The sequence below is a fragment of the Pantherophis guttatus genome, chromosome 15 (assembly GCF_059756535.1).
Source record: "Pantherophis guttatus breed Tessera chromosome 15, ASM5975653v1, whole genome shotgun sequence".
NCBI classification, from domain to species: domain Eukaryota; kingdom Metazoa; phylum Chordata; class Lepidosauria; order Squamata; family Colubridae; genus Pantherophis; species Pantherophis guttatus.
The window spans coordinates 20,367,824-20,374,240 of NC_142077.1; the positions used below are offsets into that span (position 1 = coordinate 20,367,824).

At 49.5% G+C, this 6,417-nt stretch overlaps 1 long non-coding RNA gene across 1 annotated transcript; it reads right to left on the reverse strand.

Moving 5' to 3' along the window:
* Window positions 1-401: 401 nt before the first annotated feature.
* LOC117657643 (uncharacterized) lies at window positions 402-3,412 on the reverse strand. The gene is made up of 3 exons (XR_004589153.3): window positions 2,625-3,412; window positions 2,154-2,211; window positions 402-1,435 (listed from the first exon to the last, which is right to left on the reverse strand). It is a non-coding gene; the product is annotated as an uncharacterized LOC117657643 (long non-coding RNA).
* Between the last annotated feature and the right edge of the window lie 3,005 nt (window positions 3,413-6,417).

The following is a 6,417-nucleotide window of genomic DNA, read 5'->3' on the forward strand; positions in this document are numbered from 1 at the left end:
AGGTCAGGAAGGACCGTGCCAGGGGTTCAAATTCCTGGACATCTGGTGGAAAATGACCTGCAGGACTCAGGACTGCTGGCTGAGCATCCAGGGGTGGCAGCTGCTGAACCACTGGAAGGAAAGTGTTTTTCCGACTCCCCCCAAGATGGCAGCCAGACTCAGCAGGGGTTTTTTCCCCTGTTCCTGGTTTCCTCATCTGAACTGGTTCTTTTCTCCCCTTTTATCTTTTTATGCACTTTTTAATCTAGTTTTATTTAGCTTTGGGGGCTTGTCTGTCATTCCCCCCCCCCATTTTTTGGAGGTTTTGAATGAAATGAAAAATAGATTTGAAAAAAAGAAATGATATGAGAAAAAGTACAAATGAAATCTTAATGAAAGATTCACATTGTAGCTGCCATTCGTTTGTTCTTATATAAAATAGGAGAGCTTGTTAAGTCCTCCTGCTAAAATTATTTATTTTTCTACTGGATTTTACTTATGCACTCTATTAGGAAATCATAGATATTGTTCTAAAAACTGGGTGGTATTTTTAAAACAACATCAAAGTAGCTTTGTCTAAGAGTCGATATAAATGTTGCATCCTGAAAAAATCCTATTTCTTCAACTATCCTGCCTGTATTAATGACAATATAGAAGAATAGATGGAGAAGATGCTGCACAGGGAATGATCAGATAAGGGGGGAGAGGAGCTCCCAGGTGCATAATTGGCAGAGAAAGAACCTCAGAAAGGACCCTCCCTCATTTTTCAGGCTTTCAAAAGCTTTGGTGGGAGATTTGTACTTTCAGACATGCAAGGTTCTCTTATGTGCCCTTCCAATAAAGTAGAGTTACATCATGTTTCTCATCTGGTGTACCTGGGAGAAGAAGCGGGGGGGCTTGATACCTAGTGTGCCAGGTGAGTCTGGCCAGAGCCGGATCTGGGAGGTCTGATGTGGCTGCTGCAGACTGTGCTTCTGCTTGTTTTCTCTCATAGTCCGACTTTCTCAGTTGGCTGTAATGGCTTTTCTCCACATGGTAATTGTGGTCCATCTCAGCCAGTTCATGCTGTAGACTCTGGAGGAATTTCTTACCTTCTGGCGGAAGGTTCCTCACCTCTTCGAGGTCTTTCTCAGAGTCACCTTCTCTCGGCTGAGATGGACAATTGGCTAGTTCTTTGTGGAGTTCTTCAATGTATTTCATCAAAGATGTGTTCTCTAGCTCTAACTGATGACATGATCTTCTGCAGGTTTTCTGCAGGTCTTCTGTTGTGGTCTTAAGTTAATCCACTTTCTCCTGGAGACAGCTGTGCTGATCTTTCATCCATTGATTTTCTTTCTGGAATTTCTGGGACTGAAAGTCAAAGGAGTCTCTCAGTTCATCAACCTGGAGGTTGGGACCATCAGTGGTCACTGAGAGATCGCCCAAGGATATTGACCATTTCTTCCTTGTTGCTCACCTGTTTGAAAAATGGAGAGACACAGTCACATCCTCTCTCCGTTCAGGGCCAATTTTGCTAACCTGCCTTCTCCATTCTGACTTTTTCCTAAAGTTTTGGAGTCCATCATCTTCTGCTAGAATGAGATGCAGGAGGAGTGAAGAACCAATGAACAATCTGCAGAGGGGTCTCCTGCCAAAGGATCCTTTAGATATAATTTACCCAGATCAGTTCTCAGCTACAAAGCACCAGGTTCAAAATATCATATTTGAGGGCACATCAAGTGAAAACCAGCTCTCTGGAGACGTTCCTAATGCTGGGAAAGGTGGAAGGGAAGAGAAGGAGAGGACAATTTGGGGTAAGGTTAGTGGATTTGATTATTGTGTGGATGGGTGAACTTTAGGGAGACCTGAAAATCCAGACTGGGGACAAGTCATCCATCTACCTCTTTGGCCACTCAGAATCCACACAGTTTCAATGCTGTCAATCAATGCAGACAAAGCTCCCTGGAGAAGTCGGTAATGCTGACATGGGTGAAGGAAAGAAAAGAAGGGAAGGATCACTAGTAAGCAGCTATAGTGGGGATGGGGGAAGGTTGGGAGACCCGAAGGACCAGGTTGGGGCAGATCTACATGGAGAAAATCATCTATGGGCTGCTAGGCATCAGCATCAACATCAACTTGATGACATAGAATTAATCCATCAATCAGTCAATCAATCAGGCAGGCAGTTGACTTACAAGGTCCCTTTCAGCTGTAGGCTTCTATTGACTACTTCCTTTTCATTGTCACCTTAATCTGCAAATAGGGAATAGATGAGGGTTAACACAATCAAATTACAATAGCCTACATCAGTCATTAAATTACACGACAACAACTTTGTGTAAAAACCTTTAACGGATGGATGGTCTTCAGCTCCCAGAATTCTGCATGCTGGCTGGCTGGAGAATTCTGGGAGTTGAAGTCTCCCCCCATACCTTAAAGGGGCCTAGTTCAAGAAACACCAACAGAATCCCTCAATACTGATCTCTCTTCAAATTCTTCTGGCTTCCCATTTGATTCCGAGTCACTCTCAAGGCATGTCATTGCTCAAAACCCTCCAAAGGAGTTGGCTCTCCATCAATTTGGACGTCTTTGTATTGCTATGATTTCTGATAACAGGAAAAGGTGATGACCATTGGAATTAAGACAGATCCCCCCCAAGTACTTACGAGTCCCATCTCAGCCACGAAAGACAGGTGGGTGACCTGCAACCAGTCTCTCTCTCAGCCTTCACAAGGTTGTTTTTGTGGGATGAAGGAATCTTAGATAGGTTCACTGCCTTGGGCTATTTAGAGAAATAATAAAGGTGGTATAAAAGCCTATGTAATAAAAAATGAAAATAAATGAATACTTCAGTTGCCTTAAAGGGGAGGGTCTCTCCCTCCTGAGGAGCCCAGGCGAGGGAGGCCCTGCGATGCCCCCAGTGCTGCCATCCAATCCAGCCACTTTCCAGGGATGTTGAGCAGAGCCTCCATTATGTGGTCCAGACTCCCCAAGGATGCTGGCGGTTGCCATGGTGAGCTCCAGCCAATGAGCTCAGGAGGAGCCTCTGACGTCACAAGCCAAGGCTCTGATTGGCCTGGACCTGAGATTTGAAAAATGACCACCAAATGGCTGCCTTCACCTGGGGGCAGGTGGATGAGCCAATCCAGAAGGGGCTTTGAATTCCCTTCAGCCACAGCGGCTCCTTCTGAGGGGGGAACCGTTGGTCGCCTGGAGAGGTCGGGGAGCCCCAGATTCTGCCCCTTCTGTGGGGATGGAGCCCAGATTGAAATGTCGCCCCTTGCATCTGGAATGAAAGCTCCAGAGAGTCCAGATTTTCCTCTCCAGGCCCAGATGATGAAGGGGAGCTGAGAGGGAAACACCACAAAAGATTAAATATTATTCGTATCCAAAAGGCCTTGTGAAAATGTACCTAAAGGAACACAGGGGTCTTTGCCAGCTTTAGGTGTCCTCCTCACTGCCTGCAGAGGCCAAGTATGGCTTAAAAGGCCAGAGTATAGGCTGCCCCCTACAGGCAGTGAGAGGGACCACTAAATCATGGAAGGACCCGGTGGAGGAAGGACCCTGAGTGCTGACTGGAATTCTGGGAGTTGAAGTCCACACCTCTTCAGGTTGCTAAGGCTGAGAAAGACGCTCTAGTAAACCCTTCACTGGGCAGTTGGAGGGATGACCTCTGAGGTCTCTTTGGATTCCATTTGTCCATTATTCTAACTCCTCCCCTCTTTACGGAGGGCAAAAGAATCCTCTCCAAAAAGGGACGTAGGTGACAAAATGGAGGATGCGGGGTCTTTTCCAGCTTTAGCTGTCGCTCTCAGTGCCTGCGGAGGCCAGGTGTGGCTTAAAGGCCAGAGTATAGACTGCCCCCTACAGGCAGTGAGAGGGACAGCTAAAGCGCAGCCTCCTCCATTTTGTGGCGGGAACCTCTAGTAGAAAGAAGGAAAGGAGGAAACTGGATGTAGCTAGAATTCTCTTCATGGCTTTTTTCATCCCTTTTCAGATTCTGTTCTGTGTGTGGAACTTAATCTCTTCTTTGGCTCCTTGAATAAAGCCCATCTTGGTTGAAGCCCCGGAGTTTCCTCAGGGCCTCCCTGTCTCCCCCTCAGGCCGGCTGAGCCCCTGAGTCCCAAGGCCAGAGCTTCTCCCCTCGATCCCCTCCTGGCTCCCCAGAATTAGAATATTATGAATTACCCTCAGAGAAGCAAATAGCGCTGCTGTTTTCAGATGCACAAAAGGCATGTGATAATGGGAATTATGGAAATTTTTTATAAAACAGTTGAAAATGATGGATTTTGGCAGCGCCATGCACTGGCCGGGGAACGACTGTCTCGCCATGGAACGGGCCAGTACTTAGTTGTCCTCCGTTAAGAACATGGAGGGGGGGCATGTTTGGGGATGTGCATGCGCAGTGTGGGGCGCATGTGCAGGGGAGCATGGGGGGGTGTCCTGTGTGCATGCGCAAATGGGGGCACGCATTGCATTATGGGAGCGCAAGAGTGCTCCCGCGCTCAGACTTTTAATAATAATAAATAATAATAATTTTATTTCTATACCGCCCTTCTCCCGAAGGACTCAGGGCGGTGTACAGCCTGTTTAAAAACACAAACAAAACAACAATATAAAATTTAAAATAATTAAATAAAGTGGCTCAGATTTAAAACCCCAATAAATTTAAATATCCCAATTTAAAAACTATTGTGTTGCTAGTCCGGCCTGGCGGAATAATAGGGTCTTCAGTGCGCAGCGAAACGCCCAGAGGTCGGAGATCTTACGAATTTCTGGGGGCAGTTCGTTCCACAGGGCTGGGGCTCCCACAGAGAAGGCCCTCCCCCTGGGCGCCGCCAGTCGACATAACTTGGTTGACGGCACCCTGAGGAGACCCTCTCTGTGGGAACGGACTGGTCGGTGGGAGGCTATTGGTGGCAGAAGACGGTCTCGGAGGTACCCGGGTCCTATGCCATGGAGTGCTTTAAAGGTGGTAACTAACACCTTGAATCGCACCCGGAAGACCACTGGGAGCCAGTGCAGCTCGCGCAGGAGGGGTGTCACATGGGCACAACGAGTTGCGCCCATAACCACCCGCGCGGCCGCATTCTGGAACAGTTGGAGCCTCCGAGTGCTCTTCAAGGGGAGCCCCATGTAGAGAGCATTACAATAGTCCAACCGGGAAGTAACAAGGGCATGAGTGACCGTGCGTAGGGCGTCCCGATCCAGAAAGGGCTGCAACTGGTGAATCAGGCGAACCTGATAAAAGGCCCCCCTGGCCACGGCCGTCATATGCTCTTCTAAAGACAGCCGTGCATCCAGAAGGACACCCAGATTGCGAGCCCTCTCTGTGGGGGGCAGAGATTCACCCCCAATAGTTAGCGATGGCACCTGCTGACTATATCGGGGCGCCGGAAGCCACAGCCACTCGGTCTTGGAGGGGTTGAGTCTGAGCAAGTTCTTCCCCATCCAGACCCGCACGGCCTCCAGGCAGCGAGACATCACATCAAGGGCATCGTTGGGGTGGTCTGGGGTGGAGATGTACAGCTGAGTATCATCAGCGTACAGATGGCACTTCACCCCAAACCCACGGATGATCTCACCCAGCGGCTTCACATAAATATTGAACAGGAGGGGCGAGAGGACTGACCCTTGCGGCACCCCCCATGTGAGACGCCTCGAGGTCGACCTCTGTCCCCCTGCCAACACAAACTGCGAGCGGTCGGAGAGGAAGGAGGAGAACCACCGCAAAACGGTGCCCCCTATTCCTAACCCCCTCAACCGCTGCAGCATGATACCATGGTCGATGGTATCAAAAGCCACTGAGAGATCTAATAGGACTAGGACAGAGGAGCAACCCCTGTCCCAAGCCCTCCAGAGATCATCCACCAACGCGACCAATGCCGTTTCTGTGCTGTACCCCCGCCTGAAGCCCGACTGGTACGGGTCTAGATAGATAGCTTCATCCAGGTGTCGGGAAAGTTGTCGTGCCACCACGCTCTCAACAACCTTCGCCACAAAACGAAGGTTGGAGACTGGACGATAGTTAGCTAATTCAGCCGGGTCCAGGGAAGGCTTCTTGAGGAGGGGCCTCACCACCGCCTCTTTCAAGGCGGCAGGAAAGGCACCCTCACTCAGAGAAGCACCTATAATCCCCTGGAGCCAGCCTCGTGTAACCTCCCGGGAGGCCAGTACCAACCAGGAGGGGCACGGGTCCAATAAACACGTGGCGGCACTAATCTTACCCAGAACTCTGTCCACATCCTCGGGAGTCACAGGATCAAACTCCTCCCAGATAACATTCTCAAGACCTGCCCCTGTCTCCTCCCCTGGACTCATCCAATCGGAGTCCAAGCCATCCCGAATCCGAGCGACTTTATCATGCAGGAATTGCACAAAATCCTCAGCACGACCCTGCAAGGGATCTTCCCGTACTCCCCCCCGAAGAAGGGAGTGGGTCACCCTAAACAGGGCAGC